The sequence below is a fragment of the Psammomys obesus genome, unplaced genomic scaffold (assembly GCF_907164565.1).
Source record: "Psammomys obesus unplaced genomic scaffold, mPsaObe1.curated_primary_1811, whole genome shotgun sequence".
NCBI classification, from domain to species: Eukaryota; Metazoa; Chordata; class Mammalia; order Rodentia; family Muridae; genus Psammomys; species Psammomys obesus.
In genome coordinates this window covers 35,663,726-35,684,301 of record NW_026596046.1, presented here as the reverse complement: position 1 = coordinate 35,684,301, position 20,576 = coordinate 35,663,726, and the positions used below count along the sequence as shown (strand labels likewise).

The window sequence follows — 20,576 nt, the reverse complement described above, 5'->3', positions numbered from 1 at the left end:
CTTGGGAGATGAAGTCTGGAGAATCAGGAGTTCAAAGTCATCCTTGGCTATACAGAAAGTTCAAGGCCAGACTGAGCTACATGAGAAGACCTGGTCTCAAAAACAGAACAACCCTTTTTGTTTCCTGTTTACTCCTTCTGTCATAGCTTGCCCAGCCAGTGCCCAGCCAGTTCCCTTCTCAGGGAGCTCAGTTGCTACATAAAATTGGTATAATGAGCTATCAAAGGGTAAGAAGGGAAGATGATTCGGTGGATAAGGACACTTGCCACCAAGACTGACAACCTGAGTTGACAAGAAGGTAGGAGAAAACTGACTACCAGCTGTCCTCCGACCCCTTCACATGTGTCATGCCCAGGCCCACACACATACATGAAATAAATAATTAATGTAAAAAGAATTTTAGTGACAAAACTTTTTTACACATATTAGTTGGTTTTATTTTTTCATTCTAAAATCAGGACATAGTATGTGTTTCAATGAACCAAATAGAAGAGGTTAGTGTTCTTGACTGGCTTTTCAGTAGTGCTGAGCCAAGCTTCCAGGAAAGCACACTACCACAGAGCTACCACCAAGCCGAGCCTAGCTTTATACAGAGGAAAAGACTTGAAGAAAGCAGAAAGAAAACACACAAAGCAAACTGGTCATTTCAAAGTCACTTTCCTCCTAAGGTGGGTACAGGAAGCAAAAGAGAAAAATAGCGGGTTAGTTAACATCTGTGTTATTTTAAGTTACTTCTTTTGTTTAGGGTTAAAATAGAGCAAGCGTCAGCTGCTATTGGCCTGCTTGGTAAGTTTGGCTGCTATCTTCCATCTCAGGTCAGATTACAGATTACATTTGCTTTACTTTTAGTACCATCCCACTTTTGTAAACTTTTTGTATTACTTTGTTTTCTTAAGCTAGGGCCCCCTATGTAGCCCATGCTCACTAACTCTAGCCTCCTGCCTCTGAAAGAGTGCTGTCATTACAGGCATGGAACCACTACACTCTGCTTAGGGTTGTTTTAGTTTGGTTTTGGTGTTTTGTTTGTTTTTGAGGCAGGGTTTTATTATGTAGTCCTGTCTGGCCTCAAACTCACAGAGATCTGGCTGCCTCTGCTTCCCAAGTGCTGGGTTTTAAGGATTGCATCGGAAGGTTTTGTTTTTATCAACCTACTCCAGAACAAAACAAAAAAATTAGTACTTGGTGGTATAGCTTAATGGTAGGGCACAGGCCTAGTGTTCTCGCACATGGCCCTGAATGTGATTCCCCATTACTGAAAAAAAAAAAAATACATTTATTTGAGACAAATTAGGAATGCAATTCAGGAAAATAGATTAGAATAGTTTTGAAAATACTCAACCTGAGTTTTGGCCTGGTGCAAAAGCCAAAAATCTGAATCTAAATCATTCTTTTTTTTAATTAATTAATTTTTGTATGAATTCCAGTATATTCACTTTGTATACCAATTGTAGCCCCCCTTCACCCCCCCATCCCACCCTTCCTCCCTCTTCTCCTCCCATGCCCCTCCCCAAGTCCACTGATAGGGGAGGTCCTCCTCCCTCCCCTTCTATCTGATCCTAGCCTATCAGGTTTCATCAGAACTGGTTAAATTGTCTTCCTCTGTGGCCTGGTAAAGCTGCTCCCCCATCAGGGGGGGGTGATCGAAGAGCCAGCCACTGAGTTCATGTCAGAGACAGCCCCTGTTTCCCTTATTAGGGAACCCACTTGGACACTGAACTGTCATGGGCTACATCTGTGCAGGGGTTCTAGGTTATATCCATGAATGGTCCTTGGTTGGATTATCAGTCTCAGCAAAGACCCCTATGCCCATAGTTTTTGGTTTGTTGTGGAGCTCCTGTCCCCTCCAGGTCTTTCTATCTCCCCCTTCTTTCATAAGATCCCCTCACTCTGCCCAAAGTTTGGCTCTGAGTCTCAGCATCGTCTTAAGGCAGGGTGAGGCTAGAGCAGTGGCTCAGCTGTTAAGAGCTCGTACTGATTTTCCAGAGGACCAGAATTTGAGCCCCAGCATTCTTGTCAGGCAACTCACAACTGTCCCTAGTGCCTGCTCCAAGACTCATAACTGCTTGTACCTCTGGTTCTGTAGAATCCAATGTTGTCTTCTGGTCTCTATGGAGATTGCACACACATGCGTGTACACACACACACACACAATTTAAGAATCAGAAGACCTGACAGTGAACTAATCTAGCTATTGGAGCACCATACGCATATCTTTTTCTGACTTCTGTTGCATTCTACCAGGAAATATGCTTGTTTCGAATGCAAAGCAATCCAAACAAGAGACTGGAATTCCCCAGCTCAACAGTTTCTCAGCTGTGTGTAAAAAGCACGATTCTATTGGTGGAACCCAGGCAATTTAGAAAGATGCTTGAGAAGATAAATACTTTGTGGAGAAGAGGGAGATTTTCTTTACCAAACAGGCAACCTCTACTTACAAAGAAGACAGCATTTTCTGCCCACCCAGGATGGAGCTCAGAGGAAGTGTGGGCGCTGGCCAGGCAAACCTAGTGGTAGCTGTGGCCTTCAGTCGTGCAGGTATCCCGTCTGCCCTTGTCGGGTTCACTGTGAGTACATGCCTGGCGTGCAGGTCACCTAAAATAAAAATCTCGGTTAGGTAAAAGGAATCTTTAACCCATAGTCCTTTCCATACCCATCAAACAAAAAATCGTTCCGCTCATCTGAGAATGGTGGCGCACACCTGCAGCCTCACCTTCTCCGGAGGCTGCCTGAGTTGGGAGTTCCAGGGTAGCCTAGGCAATGTGAGAAGACCTTGTGTTGAAAACCAAACCTTGACTACACGCAGAAAAAGAAAGAAAGAAGGAAAAAGTGCAGGAAAAGCAGAAACAAGGGTCGGCTCTTACCCATCACACCTTCACTCAGCTGCATGTCCACCTCCATGTCTGACCTTTTCTTGCCCCAGGCCTCCATGCAACAAATCCTCATGTTTACTGGAGCAACTGATTGCTTTCATTTGTTCAGTCATTTGCCTTTTAAAAATTGGTATCCAGAGCTGGGTGCACATCTTTAAACTTAGCACTCAGGAGGCAGAGGCAGAGGCAGGAGGATCTCTAAGTTCTAGGACAAACTGGTCTACAGAGTGAGTTCCAGGACAGCCAGGGCTACACAGAGAAACCCTGTTTAGAAAAACCGTAAATAGACAGATAGGTAGGTAGGTAAATAGGAAGATAGATCCACAGGAAGCTGGGCATAATGGGGAGAGGGGGAGACATGGTATCCAGGGACAGAATGGCCCCGAACTCATTCTGTAGGCAAGGCTGGCTTTGAACTCTGGATCCTCCTGCCTCTTCTCAAGTGCTGGGATTACAGGCACGTGACACCATGACTATCTGTTTGCTTTTTCTCTCTCATACATGCCACATCATTTTTGTGGCAGTCAGAGGACAACTTTGTGGTATCGGTTCTCTTTTTCACTTTAGCTGGGTTCTGAGGATCAAACCCAGGCCTCCATACATGCATACCAAACATTTTACAAACTGAGCCATGTACTGGCCCTCAGATCAGGCATTGTTTAAAACTAAATGCAGGTATCAGGTACTTGGAACACTTAAGTATTAGTGGAATAGTGACGGACGCATGCCTGTAATTCTAGCTCTTGAAAGGCAATTGAGAAGAATAATTCCAAGTTTGAGGTCAGCCTGGTCTATATATTGAGTTTGAGGCCAACCAGGGTTATACATTTCAAGACTCTGTCTCAAAACAAAACAACAAACAAACAAAACTCAAAGAAGAGATAATGGAGGGAAATCTGAGTTAGCTGAGTTGGCAGAGGTCACATAAAAGCAGAGCTTTGGCTGGGACCCACTGTATCAGCAGGGTTGACAGGTACTAAACAGAATAAACTGACTGATGTAAACAGAAAAACCATTTATTAAGAGGACTGACTCTTGAGTAAGGCGTGGTGACTCAGGTTTGTAAGCCCAGCACTAGAGAGGCTGAGGAAGATTATTATAAGTTCAAGGCTAGCCTGGCTTACATAAAATGTATCAGGCCAGCCTGGACTACAGAAGGAGATTCTGTCCATAAAAAGGGGATGGGGTGGGGCTAGAGAGGTGTTCCAACAGTTAACAGATTTGATGTTTTCTTTCGCACAGGACCTGGGTTCGGGCTCCAGTGCCTATGCAGCAGCTGCCAAGCAACCCTAACACCAGCTTCAGGGGACCTGGCACCCTCTTCTGGCTTCCACAGGTGCTAGACCCATATCTGGTATATATATACCCACACAGACAGAACACACATACACATAAAAAATAAATAGATAAATAAATAAATAAAAAGAAAGAAGAGAGGAAGAAAGGAAGGAAAAGGAAAGAATTTGAGAACTGGCAGTCTCCAGTTAAGAGTAGGATTTGCCAGCTGGCTCTCTGTTTGCTTCTCCAGAAATACAATTCAAGGTAAGAATTTCTGTTTGTTTCAGAGAATGTAAGTAGCTGTAGGTGGTGGATAATCAGCTTGACTATAGTAAACATTTTACAGTGTACACCTACATAAAAACCATCACATTGCACGCTGTGCTGGTTAGGTTTGGTTTTGCTTTGCTTTTGTCAATGCGTCACAAGCTAAGGTCATCTAGAAAGGAGGAACCTCAATTAAGAAAATGCCTCCATCAAACTGATCTGTAGACAAGTCTATAGAGCATTTTCTTGACTAATGATTGATGTGGAGGACCCTGGCCCGTTGTGGAGAGTACCATCATTGGGCAGTAGTCTGGGCTTATATAAAAAAGGATGAGAGAAGCCAGGAAGTGGTGGAGCACACCTTTAATCATAGCACTTGGGAGGCAGAGGCAGGTGGATCTCTGCAAGTTTGAGGCCAGCCTGGTCTACAGAACCAGTTCCAGAACAGCCAGGGCTACACGGAGAAATCCTGCCTAAAAACAAAAAAAAGCTGAGAGAGCCATGGGGGGCAAGCCAGTAAGCAGCATTCCACAGAGGAGTCTTCTTCAATTCCTGCCTTGAGTTCCTGCTTTGACTTCCCTTCATGATGGATTACAGATTGTAAGACTTTTTTCTACAAGTCAGTTTTGGTCAGCATTTTATCACACTATAAAACAACTAGAACACATGCCTTGAATATTTTTAATTTTTATTTCTCAATTATACCTTAATAAACCTAAAAGACAGAAGCTTTCAAGTTGACAGTTTTTTTCTTTGTGATATATAAGTAATTTTTCATGATATAATTTTACATCCTAGGCATATTCAATGATTTAAAAAATCAAGTAAGTATGATCATATATAACAACTTCTATCAAGCCTTTTAAGGAAGCTATAACTAGGCAGCTCAAGGGATTATTATTTTTTCTTTATGGAAAACAGTTCCCCAACACACCCAGTGTCAGGGATAGCTCCAGGGTCCTTTCACATGGGGATCTTAGCCAGGAATTTTGATGGGAAGCCTGATTCCTCTGCCTCCACTTTCCAAGTACTGGGATTAGAGGTTTATGCCACCATGTACACCTGGGAAGTTCAGTTCTCAGTTGAGTCTGGCATTCAGTCATCATCCTAAATATAGAACCAAATACGCACCTGCCTCTTCTCCCCATGAAGCGCCCTTCAAATGCAGATGCCTTCAAATGCAGATGCCTTCAAATGCAGATGCCCTCACTACATTATCTTAAAGCTAGAAGAAGACTCAACTGTAGGGTCCACCCTCTGGGCTGACTAAGAAGGGGTTTTGCAGGTGTTCCGACTGGAATTCTCTTGCTGTCGTTATGGGGTTTTATGTAGTCCAGGCTGGCCTCAGCCTCACTGTGCAGCTGAGGATGACTTTGGACTTTTGCTCCTCCGGCCTCTGCCTTCCCAGGGGTTCTATGAAGTGCTAAGGATTGAACTAATGACCTCATGAACTCTAGCCAGGCGAGCACTCTACCCACTGAGCTATAGCCTAGCTCCTAATCAGGATCCCTTTGACTGAAAATCATGGAAATTCATCTTTAATGAGGTAAGCCCATCAAAGAAACAAAATCCAGAGCCGTAAAGGGGGAGGGTAGGCTTGTCCACTCACAGCAGCCTGAACCCCAGGAGGAGGCAGGCATAGAGAGCAGCTAGATCCACGTGCACATATCCAATCACCAAGAATCTGCTCCCACCTCACCCCCCCTGCCTTCTCTGGGTTGGTTCCTCTTTCAGTTGTCACTCTTCTCATGTGCTAACAAGATGTCCCCAAAAAGTTCCATCTTGATGTCATCAGTCTTCCTGGAAAGAGTGTTTCTTCCCGAATCTCTGAGGAAAACTCCCAGACTGAGTCTCATGACTGGGTTATTTCCCCACTGCTGGAGTTGACAGAGTTAGGTATCAGCTACACAGGAACTCCTGAAGCTGGGAGTGGGGGCAGGGCGGTTTCCCAGAGGGAAACCAGGGTGTTGATAGCAGAAATGGGAATTACTAAAAGCAGTCAGTGAAAAACAGGCACACAGGGGATGGGTGTCAGGAAACCCCCAAACTTCCTTATGTGTCCCCAACTGGAAACTGCCATTTAATCCAGTCTGAAGGACATGTGATTTATTAAGCAACTAGAGTCTTTTCAGGAAGAGGTGAAGCAGAAGGGGCAGTTACTTTGGGCTGATTTAGGTTCCCGCTTCCTCCTGCCTTGGCCTCAGCCTCAGAGACAGGATTTCCTGGAGTTGCAACTGTTGCTGGAGGGATGGCTAACACGTTCCAAGGCCTCCACTCAAGACCAGGAGCTACCTGAACAGAGTTACGTTTGTGCGATAGGAGGGTAAGGCAGCAACCGGGCCTAGAGCTGCACACCGAGATAGCGCATACTAGGGTCTTGGGTGTTTATGGTAGGAGTCAAATATGGATTCCAAAGACTCCAGTTGGCGCTTCCATCCCTGACTGCGATGGCTCGTGCTGGGGCTAGGAAGGTGGCCCAGTAGACAAGGCGACTGCTGTGTGAGTGCGGCGACATGAATTTGACTCTCCAGAGCCCACATAAAGCTGGGTGCTCCAGCAAAAGTCTGCATTCCCAGTGTCCTAGTTAGGGTTTCTATCGCTGCTACAAAACACCATGGCCAAAAAGCAAGTTGGGGAGGAAAGGGTTTTTCAGCTTACACTTCCACATCGCTGAAGGAAGTCAGGAACTCAAATGACGCAGGAACCTGGAGGCAGGAGCTGACACAGCGGCCATGGAGGAGTGCTGCTTAGTCAGGGCTTTCTCAGCCTGCTTGTTATTATAGACCCCAAGACCTCCAGCCCAGGGATGGCACCACCCACCATGGGCTGGGCCCTCCCCCACTGATCACTAATTGAGAAAATTCCTTAGAGCTGGGTCTCATGGAGGCCTTTTCTCAGCTGAGGCTCCTTCCTCTCTGGTGACTCTAGCTTGTGTCGAGTTGACACAAAACCAGATAGTACACCCAGAGCTCCTACAGGAGGGATGGGCGGGAGAGACAGACGAACTCCTGGAAGCTTCGGCCAGTTAGCCCATACGCAGCAGAGAACAAGGAAGCAAGACCCTTCAGACAAGGTGGAAGTCAGTGACTGACACCCACGCTTGTTTTCTGACTTCTGCAGGTATGCCATAGCACACATCACACCATCACACAGACACACACAAGAGTGACCAGTGCCGGAAGAGGCCAGGATCCGTGTAACTTAAAGGTATCAAAAGGAGAAACCTCTCACCGCCCCCCTGACACACATCTTGTGCTAAGATTAAAGAGGTTTGAGCTCTGAGCCGTGAGCCTGAGGACATGATGTGCTGAGCTACAACAAGAACAACTTGGCCCAATTAGAGCAAGTATCCATGGGTACAATGGAGAGGGAAGACTTCCTGAAGAAAACTCAGATTCCGTGGAAACTGGATTCCTCATGCTGGGTGTCTTTCCTCCCTACATCCCGCTTTGCTCTGTGTTCCAGGAGGTGGACTCCTATAGATCCCTGCTCCAGACTGGGGTTCGGCCAGTGGGAATGTTATTAAATCAGGATGACAACAACTGAAGCAATGGGTTTTGCAAAACAAAAAGAGGCAGCCTGAAGCCAGGCTTAGTGGCACATGCCTGTAATCCCAGCACTGGAGAGGGGGAGGCAGGAGGATTAAGAGCTCAAGGACAGCCTAGGCTACATAAGACCCATATTAATTAAGCAGTGAACCAAAAAGAGAAAGAAGGAAAGGAACGAGGAATCGAGGGAAGGAAGTAGAGAGAGACCTATAGTTACAGCACTCTACAGGTTGAGTCAAGATTATGAGTTCCAGCCAGCCAGGGCTACACAGTGAGACTCTATCTCAAGTAAAACAGAACAACAGGGGCTTGAGCGATAGCTCAGCAGTTAAGAAGCATAGTGTTCTTCCAAAGGACGAGAGCTTGATTCCCAGCATTCATGTCAATCACCTGTGACTCCAGCTCCAGAGCGTTCTGATATCTCTGGCCTCCACACGAATATGCTTACACACAGACTCACAAGTAATTAAAAATAATAAAGATACGTATTTAAAACAACAACAGCACAGAAGTGGCTAAATGTAAGGAAACAGGTTCTTCAAACTTCAAAGCTGCCTTTCATAGGCTAGAGTTTAGAGGAATTAGAGGGTAGGGAAGCAGGGTGGTCTGAGGGGTGGGGAAAGATGGCTGGGGGTGAAACAAAGTAATCAGTGGTCTGCATGTGTGTAATCAGCCTTCCCGGCTCTTCAGAAAATGGCAGCGTTGGCATGTTTGGAGGGTGGGGTTTTGGACCCTCTGAAGTCAAAGGGTCATACATCAGACATAGAGACTCGAGTGAGGGGGAGTAGATTCCACCGGTTTAAGGTTATCTTTAAGATTTTGAAAAACAACTTGGACAAACATTGCCACCATGAGCCATGTGTGAGAAGCGCTGTCTAGAGCCCAGTGGCTGGGGATGGGCCACTAATTGATGTGACCTCTAAGAGAGGTGACAAAAACAAGTCAGTGAAAGTAAGTAAAGCAAGAGGGTTGACTCCCAACCTCCCTCAGCTCCAGCAAGGCTAATGATCGGGGGTAGGGAAGAGAGTGATGGTGATACTGTGCTGGCAGACAGGAGCCTGGCACAACTGTCTTTTGGGAGGCTTCATCCAGCAGCTGATGGAAACATGCAGCGATCCACAGCTAAACAACAGGCCGAGCTCATGGAGTTTGGTGGAAGAGTGGGAGGAAGGACTGAGAGAGCCAGAGGGAACCACGACACCACAGGAAGACCTACAGAGTCAACTAACCTGGGCCCATGGGGCTCACAGAGACTGAACCACCAACCAAAGAGCATGCATGGCTGCTCCTATTGTGTGTGAAAGAACCCTTAAGTATGGAACTTAGAGCTCATGGTGGCAAAGTTGTAGCCACCTCTAGACCTGAACAGCCAAGGGGAGAGAACCGTTGTCAGGATCTGGAACGAGAAAGATCTCTGAGAAGTGTTTTGAGGACTGGTGACTTTTTTCCCTCAAATATTTAAAAAATGTATTTATTTAATCACTTTACAACCTGATCGAAGCCGCCTCCCTCCTCTCTCCTCCCAGCCACACCCTCACACGCCCCACACCCTCCCCTCCTCTTCTTCTCAGAGAAGGAAGGAGGGGACCCCCATGGGTACCAACCCACTGTGGCACACCAAGTCGCAGCAGGACCAAGCAGCGTCCTCTCCCACTGAGGCCAGACAGGCAGCCCGGACAGGGGAAAGGGATCCAAAGGCAGGCAGCAGAGTCAGAGACAGCTCCTGCTCCGGCTGTTGGAGGACTCACATGAGGACTAAGCTGCACATCTGCTATGAATGTGCAGGGGGCCTAGGACCATCTCTGCTCCATTTTATCCCTACCCTTGAGGGACAAAGCAAACCCAAAACAGCACTGGGGAGGTAGAAACAGCAGGATCCAGCCCAAGCCCCTGGGCTACAAGAGACTCTTGTTTGGAAAACAAAACAAAACAAAACAAAACAAAACAAAACCAAAAAACATTTGGGTTGGAGTATGCTAGGTCATACTTGTAATTTCAGCACTTGGAGGGCAAGAAGGACTGCTACAACTTTGAGGCTAGCCTGGTCTACATAGTAATTCCAGACTACACTGGGCTATGTAGCTTGACTCTGTCTCAGGAAAAAAACAAAACAAAACAAAACAAAACAAAACAAAACACCAGCACAATACCGAAGAAGTCAGTTCCTCCTGTCACAGGGCAGAGTGAGTGGTGTGAGGGCTGTGTGACAGGACCTAGCCTGGGACAGAAAGGAGACGTGACTGTAAAGTTTGGAGCTGAGTTAACAGTAGTGAGTAATCAGGGCAAGCGTCTCAGGGGACAAACGGACAACAGCAACCAAAGAAAGGGCAAACAACGAGAGGTACCAGGTAAGGGGTATAAAGAGCCCAGCCTTGCTACTTTCTTATGCATTTAAAAGTATTTTTTAATAGAGACTGCTGCTTCAAAACAGCCTCTGTTTCCTCGCCCCCCCCCCCCCGTGTTGAGACCCATTTTTTCTTTGTGCAGAAGCATACATCTGGGTTTGCATGTGTAAAGAAGCACTCACTTGTCCCCAGGTGTTTTGGTGAGCCTGGTACAGAGCAGGGGTAGTGAACAGAGCCAGGTCTGAACCCTTAACTCTTCCGGCATCCCGTGTGGACATGGTAATGGCTTGCTATGCTTCACAGGGAACGCAGCATGCGACAGTCAGCCAGTGGAGCACGGCGCGCGGCCTTCACCCTTTCCGTGGCTGGAGCCTGTTGAGTAAAGGTCACTTTGGTGTTCCACAGTGGTCCTTAGTGTCAGGAGTGTTCCTAGGGAAGAGACTAGGGCAGCACCCAGGAGAGGCCTGGCGCCGAAGCTGAATACCTCGATAGCTAGCAAACTGCAGACGTCTACCTATATGCTCGGGCCCAGGAATCGTGTAGAGAGTGCCTTTGGGCAGAAACAAAAGAGCCAGGGACTGTCAAGGCTTTATCCATAGATCTATGGCCCCACGTCCCTCAGGACCTGCTTTGGACTAACATTAGCATTCCACCCCTGGGGCCAAGGACTGCCCACTCTAAGGCCTCTTTGTTTCCTTTGGAAGAAGGTCCCCGCTATAGCCCTTATGGGTCAGTGCTGGGAAGACTCAAAATAGGGCAGAGATTGAAGGAAATTTGAAGTATCCGTATTGTGCCAAATCCTAAAACAGGCCCTGGGGCTCAAAATGACTCAACTCCGGCCCTCTAGGGACACTCGTGTGCTGAGTATATAGACTTCTATGGACAATGGGGGCTCAGCCTGAGGGTGACTAAAGGAGCCCCTACTCTGAGGGGCTGCCTAGCCAAACCTCTCTAGACCTTTTCCTTATTCCCTGATGCACCGGGCAGTTTTGAGTTCTGTGTCTGGCTGAGCCTCCAGGAGGAGACTAATGTCTAGATGGGGCTGATGGAGGTCTAGCAGGCTGAACGAGGTTTCCCATTTGGATAGCCTCTCTCTGGTGGAAGGCAGTGGCTGGGCACAGCCTGTGGTGATGCTTTCAAAGCCTGGTTTGCTAGACTGTCAATGCCGGCCAGATGACCCTGGTGTATTCATAAGGGTGTGACATTGTGCACCTGTCCTTTGCCAACTGGACAAGACCAGACCAACCCAGCAGGGCCTTCTTCTCACCTCATACACCAGAGCTCAGGATGCCTTGGTACTCTGGCTACTTTCCAAGGACAAGCAACATGCCAAATTTTTCTGTGCCTGTCGTTCAGCCTGCACTCTACAGAGTTTCTAAAAAAGGGGTGTCTCAGACAGGTGGATGAGAGCATAGCCCACAGTGCTCAGGGAACTCCTCTGACAAGTGTTATTTCTTAGGGGGTAGGGTGAAACGGGATCTCACTGTGTAGTTCTGTCTGTCCTGGAACTCAGGTGTGGCCCCTGTTGGATCTGTCTCCCAAGTGCTGCAATTATAGGCCTGTCCCCAAGTACCCAATGTTTTATTGTGAAGTGAGTGAGAAGGAGTCAAGATGGGCTCCTAAGATTTTCAAGGAGAAGCTTCTAGAGACTCTAAGACACTTAGTGCCAAGAAGAGAGTGACTGGGGAACAGTCTGGTGGGCTCTTCAGTCTTGGATAAGAAGGAAGGAGAGACTGTGAGGGTGGAGGTCAGAAGTTCTGTCAGGGAGCGTGTGAGAGCAAGCAGACTGGGAGCCCAGACGCAGGAGCTCTACCTGGGAATGTGTGACACTATCGGAACTTGGCACCCAGATCGTCAGAGCCAAAGGGGCTTCAGAGCCTACTGAAATGTCATAGATGGGAAGACTGAAGTCCAGCAGGAAGAGGAACATGCCTTAGGTTATTCAGTGCATCATAGCAGGATCAAGCTTCAAGCTGGGGGCCTGTCTCTCAAGAAAGAGCATTTCCCTGCCATGCTCAGGCAAGATAAACCCAGCCAGTATTCTCTTTGCAGCTGGAGAATGGCTTTTTCTTTCTTTCTTTCTTTCTTTCTTTCTTTCTTTCTTTCTTTCTTTCTTTCTTTCTTTCTTTCCTTCCTTCCTTTCCTTCCTTCCTTCCTCTCTCTCTCTTTCTTCCTTCCTTTCTTTCTCTCTCTCTCTCTCTTTCTTCTTTCTTTCCTTTCTTTCTTTTTTTTTTTCTGTATGTGGGTGGATGGGGGTTGCTTTCTATTACTGTGATGAACACAATGACCAAAACCAAGTTGAGGAGAAAAGGCTTTTTCTAGCTTATAGTCTCTAGTCTGTTATGAGGGCAAGACAGGACAGAAACTCAGAAACTGGAGACAGGAACTGAAGCAAAGCCCACAGAGGAAACTTGTTTCCTGCTTGCTCCTCACAGCTTGTTCTGTCTGCTTTCTTTTTGTAGTTGTTGTTTTGTTTTCTTTGAGGCAGGGTCCCTCTACAACGCTCTGGCTGTGCTGGAACTCACTATGGAGTCCTGGAACTCACAGAGGTCCTTGTGCTTGGCCTCCTGAATACTGGGATTAAAGGCATCTGCCACCAAGGCATGTGTCCATCTGTTTTCACATACTGCCCATGCCCACCTACTAAGGAGTGGCATTGCTGGCAGCGGACTAGGTCCTCCCACATCAATCATTAATCTCATTAATGCCCTACAGAGTTGCCCAGGGGCCCCTCTTTTCAGATAACTCTATCTAGCTTGTGTCATATTGATACACAAACTAACCAAGATCATCTGGTTCCTCTGCCTCATTTTTCAAGCAACAAGATGAACAGCAGAAAGGTGCAGAACTTGCCAGAGGTCTCAGTCAGAGAGCCACAAAACCACCAACCAGATCTAAGTGACCAGGTGCTTCAGCCCATTGCTGCTCCCTGAGTTGTCTCCTGGGGAGAAGAAAGAGCAGTCCCATCTACTGTTATGCAACAGGCCTTTGACACATTTTTTTTTTTTCTTATCTAAATAACAGCCTCAAAGGCAAACGTTTTTGCCCAGGTTCAAAGGGGCAAAGCACCTTGCTCTCAGCCACACAGCAAATTAAGGCTCAAGCCAATGTCTCTCCATTTCTCAAACCTGTGCCCTTCTCTTTTTCCAAACCGTGTTGGGTTTGGGCCCCAGAGCTGGTAATATAAAGATGTGAGGAGGCCAGGGGCAAACTCCAGCACCAGGCTCCAGCTGTCAACTTATGCCAACAACTAAGATCAACAGAAGTGACCTTGGAACAGCAGGGCTGTACCTCCCACTGACAGCATTTTTTTTTTTCCCTAATGTACATTGATCCTCACCTGGCAATAAAGCCACGAAGAACAAACAGCTTGTAGCCTGGCTCCTGGCTTGCTGACACCCAGTAGTTTCAGGTTAGGTGCTCTTGGCTGAAACTTCAGATTCAAAGACTGATTTAAGATATTAGGGAAAAAAAAAAGATATTAGATTTGGGACTGGCATGATGGCTCAGAAGGTAAAGGTGGTGTCATCAAGCCTAATGACCTGCGTTTGACCCAGGCCCCACATGATGGAAGGAGAGAACCAGTTCCTGAAAGTGGTCCTTTGATTTCCACACAGGCACTGTGGCAGACATGCACACCTCCCACACAAGTAAACTCAAAAAAAAAAAAAAAAACTAGAGAGAGAGAGAGAAGACTCTCCTTCTCCTAACATATTCTCCTAACATAGAGGGGTTCTTGGACTTGTGGTCTACCTAACTAAGGATAGAGAGCACATCCATACACTTTCTATCTGGACTCACCTGCCCTTGCTGCTTAGCTCTAGAAGCATTCTTACTCAAACCTGCGACGTCTCCATTGTTTCCACTGGGGCCCAAAGTCGCTGTCCCTCAGCCCTAGAGTTAATAAGCCACAGCCTCATTTATGCTGCAGGGATCATGACTATCTGACCCGCTTTGGGTCTACTCACCTGGGTTGAGCCTGCAGTCTTCACATTCCTAAGAAATGTGTCCAAAGCTCCAAAAGGACAGGCATGAGTCAAACTCCTACATTCTAGACCTTAGGTCTCTGACCCAAAATGCAGCCTGACAGCAAATCTGCGTCTGTGCATCTCATCATGATCCTGTCCTCTCGGATCTCAACCTTTTTTAAACTTGATCCGGGTGCAGTGTCTTGGAGCTCTCGTTTAATTTCCTTCTAAATAGCAGCAGGGCGTGGTGGCTCATACCTTCAATACCAGCCCTTGGGAGGTCAGCGCAGAAGCATGAAAATTATCATGAGTTTAAAGCCAACCTGGGTTATGTAATAAGTTCCAGGCCCAACAAACATTAGCTTTTCACAGGGCTATGATCAGCTTATCTGCGATCTTTACAATGTCATCTCTTTTTATGCTTAAGGAACTTTTTTTGTTTGTTTGTTTTTGTTTTATTGTTTTTATTTTTTTTGTGTGTGTATTGTTGTTGTTGTTGTTGCTGCTGCTGTTATTTTTGGTTTTTTGAGACAGGCTTTCTCTGTGTAACCCTGGTGTTCTGGTACTTGCTCTATAGACCAGGCTGGCCTCGAACTCACAGAGATCTGCCTGCCTCTGCCTCCAGAGTGCTAAGATTAAAGGTGTGTGCCACCATTGCCCGGCCTACTTAAGGAAGTTTTTGTTTGTTTAAATTTTGTTTTTGAGCCCATCATACTGACTTTTAAATGGTGCAAGTTAAGGAGCTTTGTGTCTGCTAGACAGGCACTCTAGCAGCTGGGCTCCAACCCCAGACCCCCTTCATGCATAAGACAGTGATGGCAATGGCAGGGTCCCCAGCAATGACTGTTCAGATGACCGGGCCTTATGAGGGCAGGACCCTGGTCCTGAGGCACGACTAAGTCAAGGTTCAGAGATGGGGATGTCCCGTGTGGGGCTCTGGAGGATTTCCTGCCAGCTACTTCAGAAGGGGTTCAGAGCCTGGGCCCTAGCTGTGCCAGCGCCAGGAGGAGGCTGAAAGCTGTCTGGCTTGGTTTGGATGGATGTTTTCCTGAGGCAAAGGGTATGCCAGACACTTTAAACACCCTCCCGGCATCTGTGTCCCTCAAATGAGAACCACGAACTCCCTTGGCAGAGGGGGAAACTGAGGCTCACTCAGGACAAGAAGCTGAGCCTCTCAGACGGACTCCAGAGACTGTTAGCAAATTCATTGCAGGCTGTCCTGAGCTGCCTTCGGCAGTTTGAAGAGGAAACCTCACAGAACTGTACGCCTGTCTGGTTGTGGAGATGGGCTTTCCAATGCTTATGTGAAGCTGTTTAGCCAGGAGGATTCCAGGAAGTCTGGCAGAAGAGTGTAAGCCACTGGACCCCAGCCTGTGAGCTTCACACCCGCTGGACTTGAGGCGAAGCTCTGGCTCCTGTCGGGGCCCAGGGCGGGTTGTTTAGGAGCTAGGTCTGGCTGCAGATCAGAAAACAGGGCCCACCCTGGCCCAGAAGCTGGGCTTTCGGGTGAGTCCAAACTAAACCACCACACAAGGGTCCATTGTGGTCTCTCCACTCAGCCCTGGGCTCTGCCAGCCCTTCCGGCTCCCGGAAAATGTTTTCCTTCTGGCAACTCCCAGGGCAGCCTGCCCTTGGCCAAGATGTTGACTGGCCACACCTCCTGCCTCTCCACCCAGTGAGGCTTCTGGACTGGCAGTCCAGAGTGCTGGGGCCAGCCTTCTTGTCATACACAAGGTCCCTAAAGCTTGGGGAAAATGAGCACACCAGGACCAGAATCAAAACCAGAACCTTGCACTTCAAAGCCATGTTTTCCAACAGGAGGCAAGAGAGTTTGGACCAGAGAGAGGAGGGGCTGTCTCTTCAAACAGCCTTGGGTGGCAATCTGAAAGGAACAACGATATTCGAAACTTTTCTGGGAGAGTTGGGTCACCCAGAAACAGCAGGGATAGCCTGTGGTTCCCCGCTTCTCCTGGCATCCAGCCTCGACAGGCTTTTCTCAAATGAGATTTCTCTTCCCAGATAACCTCAGCTTGTGTCAAGTGCCTGCTAAAATCGGGCACCAGGTGCCAGTAGGATGGCTCAATGGTTAACGGTACTTGCTACAAAACCTGACACAACCTGAGCTCAATCCCCAGGACCGGAAGGGTGGAAGAGGAACCAACTCTTGAAAGCAGTCTTTTGATGCAGAACTTAGACACAGACAGACAGACAGACAGACAGACACACTACGCGCACACGCACACGCACATGCACACACACTAAAGGTAACAAACCAGTCGCAGATGCAGTGGGTGCTGTGAGGACAAGCTCTGGGTCTGTGCTTCCTTGACTTTTACCCGGGTGGACAGCGCCACCTAGGGACCAATCTGTGAGATCTGAATCCCCTCACTTTGAACTCTCCAAGGATAGCAGGGCCGAGCTGGGCGCCCTGGGGATAAAGATGGAGTTCCCATGCAGGCAGGCAGGCTTCAGGCACAACAGTAGGAGACCACTGTAGATGAGACGGCCTTGAGGAAACAGGGATGATTTGAGGGAGGCCAGTAGGGTGGAGGCCACAGGTTTGGAGCTGGGCCTTTAAAGAGTGACAGCAAATTGCCCTGAAAGAACAGGAACAGGCTATAAAATGCATGGAGAGCCTGAAGTATTGGCACATTTGCTAAGTAGAGGAAGGAGGATAAGGAGGTCAAGTTTACTCTTGGCTACATAGCAAGTTGGAGGTCAGGGCCTGAACTGTGTGAGACCCTGTCAGTGACTCAGTGGCTGAGAACATTGTACAGGTGTGAAAACCTAAGTTCATATACTATCATTATGTTAAAAAAAAAAAAAAAAGTAAGTCCCTGTTGCTGTGAGGAAACACCATGCCTAAAAGCAACTTGGGAAGAAAAGGGTCCATTTTCCCTTGATGCTTACAGAACATCATTGAAAGGAAGTTGGGGCAGGAACCTCAGGCAGGAACTAAAGCAGAGACCATGAACAAATGCTGTTTCCCGGCTTGCTTCTCAGGGGCTTCCTCAGCCTGCTTATACCACCAAAGCCCACGTGCCCACGAGTGACCTGGCGGGCTGGGGCCTCCCACACCAAGCAGCAATTGCTTACCGACAACAGGATAGAGGCATTTTTTCTCAACTGATAGTCCTCTTCCCAGGTAACTCCAGCTTGTACCACTTGGACAGCCTGTAACCCCAGTGTTCTGGGAGACAGAGGCAAAAGGGTCCTGGGGGCTTACTGATCAGCGAGAGACCCTGTCTGGAGGGACTAAGGACATTCTCCTCTGGCGTCCTGCAAGTGCAAAGAGACATACATCTGTGCCACACACACAAATATGTCACACTAACACGCCACACGCTCACAGATAGCAAGCGTGCATTGTTTGAGCATGGGGAGGGTACCGTGACTGTAAATGTGGCTGCTTTGATTTTCCTTCTTTATCTGCGGTGCTAAGAATCAAATGCCCTTCCAAGAGCCCCCTCCTTCTTTTTTACCGTTTTTTCTCCAACAAAACTGACATTTAAATTGTGTGTGCGTGTGTGCGCCTGCTTGTCTGTACGTAGACCGTGAGCTTGCAGATGTCTGCAGGGACCAGGAGAACCTGGATCTTCTGCAAGAGCAGCCAGTACTCTGACCATTGAACCATCTCTCCAGCCCCATGCATTAGCATTTTTGACCTTTCGTTTTCCTCTGCTCGGTATATATTTATACAAATAGAAAATGTATAAAACAATGTATAACCCTAACCCTAACTCCCCACTGCTGGTGTTAGTCATCTGCGTCTTCAGCTCTGCGTTCACTGACTCGGCCCTCTCCTGTCTGAAAGGTCAAACTGCAGACGCTTCTGTGCACGTGCAGGTTCACTCTTCCTGCCATTCTCCCCTACACAATGCAGCCTGGCAGCGGCTCGCATAGAATTTACATGGCATTAGGGGCCTCACAGACAGCCTGGAGATCCTGTAGACGGCAGATTACGCTCTACAGCGGAATAGGCACACGCCATGGCAGGTCTCGGAAGGGGCTAGAACAGCTATCAGTAATGGCACCTAGAACAGCAGGGCTGGCAACCTATTGTTTTGAGAGAGTGTCTTGCTAATTGCCCAGAGTGGCCATGAGCTCATTCTGTAGCCCAGGCAGGCTGGTTCAGTCTGCCCTGTAGTTGGGATTGCAGTTCAGGTTTGCTTGTTTACATGTTTGAGACAGGGTCTTGCTATGGCTAGGCTGTTTGCCTAGCACGCATAAGGCCCAGGATTCCAGCCCCATCTGCTGTGTGATTGTAACTCCAGCATCTGGAAAGTGAAGTAAAATCAGAAGCTCAGGGTCATCTCGAGGCACCTAAGGTCTTGTCTGAAGGTAAGTAAATGAATAAATATCCCAGGCTCAGTCAATTCTCTCATCTCAGCCTTCTAGCAGCTGGGACAACAGTTGTGTTTTTCCATGTCTGGCTGCAGCAGCTATCAGAATATTTACAGTCATACACAATCATTACTACATTGTTAGAACCTCAAAAAATAAAAAATAAAAAAGCTCACACCCTTTAGGAATCACTCCCCTACCCCGGCTTCCCTGACCCTGCGCCTCATCCCTCACCAATCACAACTCTATTTGCTATCTGGACAAATTTGCCTCCTCTGGACAGTTCATGTAAATGGGCTCTTCTGTGACCCTGCCTTATCACATTGTAATTCACCTATTTTATATCATATATCAATGCCTCATTCCCTTTTCAGGACACGGAATATTCTATTATTTGGGTATGCTACATTTTGTTCAGCTCTTCTTAGTACATGGATATTTGGTTTATGTCCGCTTTTTTTTTTTTTTTTTTACTATTATAAGCAAATGGCTTATAATAGTAAACTAGAAACAATGGCTTTCTTGGAGTGGAAGAAATAAGGCAGCTGCTAAGAGCAAGTAGCGTTCTTGCAAAGGCTTTGTGTTCAGTTCCCAGCACCCATGTCTGGCATCTCACACCTACCTGAAAAAGTTGTAGGGGATCCGACTCTCTCTCTTGGACTCCATGGACACTCTCAAACACACACACACACACACACACACACACACACACACACAATTATTAAGGAAACAAAACTGTAAAAAAGAAAGATTGGTGTTCTGTTTTTGGGGGGGAAAGAAGTTGTCTTTTTAAATATTTATTTTATTTATATTTATGTATCTGTATCTGTGTAGGCGTCTGTCGTGCTTGCCTGGTTCCCTTGGAGGACTGCTGGAGTTACAGGCAGCTGCGATCTGCCTGGCATGGGTGCTAAAAACACCTCAAGCCCTTTGGAAGAGCAACAAGCCCACCTAACTAACCGCTGAACCATCTCTTCCACCCAGTATGATCTATCTTTCATTTTTCCTGGGGATGTAGAATAACCAAGCTGGCCTTGACTTGTGGCCTTCCTCGGAGGGAACTGTTCAGACTTAGTCACTCTGTGTTAGCTGTTTGAGGCGCTCCTAGATTCTACCCCCACTTAAAGCGCAGTGACCAGACAATTTTACACACCAACCAGGCATCATTAAGATTCTGATCTCTCCACTTCCTTCCTAACCTTAGCTGTTGCGTGACTGTTCCATTGCGGCCATCCTCACGGGGACGGCATGATTTCCACTGTGGTTTTAATTGAATTTCCCGGATGGTTAGCAAGAATCAAGCATCTTTCCATGTGTTTATCATCCATTTGTCCATTTGTCCATGCCCTTTGGAAAATGTCTCATCGGATGTTTTGCCCACTTAAACTTGACTTGACATCTGTTATTGAACTGTAATGGTTCTTACCTATTTTAGATGCAAATCACGTATCTGCATGATTTGTAAGTATTTTCTCCCTCTTTACATTGTCTTTTTTCCTGATGGCAGCCCCCTTCAGCTTTACAAAGGTCTGTTTTATTATTGGTAGATAGTGCAGTTAGCAGTTAAATACAATGAAATAATGTGTAGATGACACATGAAGCACGGGCCACTGAGTAACGACTTTAACTAGAAAGCAGCTAGGAAGCAACTGTGTAAATATTTAAGATAGAGTTCTTGGAGTCTGAGATGTGGCTCAGTCAGTTCAGTGCTTGCTTATCTAGGATGTGTGAAGCCCTGAGGTCCAGCCCCAGCACTTCTGAGGTGGAGCAGGAAGAGCAGAAATTCACCTTCTTCCTTGGTTACAAAGTAAATTCAAGCCTAGCTTGGCCTACTTGAGACCCTTAAAAATATCAAATAAAATAAATGCGTCTTCTGTTTGAATCTTTATTTTTTTTTTACATTTACTTAGTGTGTGTGTGTGTGTGTGTGTGTGTGTGTGTGTGTGTGTGTGTGTG

At 47.1% G+C, this 20,576-nt stretch overlaps 1 long non-coding RNA gene across 2 annotated transcripts; it reads right to left on the bottom strand.

The window, feature by feature from the left end:
• Positions 1-1,524: 1,524 nt before the first annotated feature.
• Positions 1,525-14,506, bottom strand: LOC129688287 (uncharacterized). Of its 2 annotated transcripts, XR_008721908.1 has the most exons (5): positions 14,277-14,506; positions 13,649-13,756; positions 13,092-13,249; positions 10,491-10,680; positions 1,525-2,592 (listed from the first exon to the last, which is right to left on the bottom strand). It is a non-coding gene; the product is annotated as an uncharacterized LOC129688287 (long non-coding RNA). The 2 variants fall into 2 exon arrangements; XR_008721909.1 differs by lacking the exon at positions 13,092-13,249.
• Positions 14,507-20,576: the final 6,070 nt, after the last annotated feature.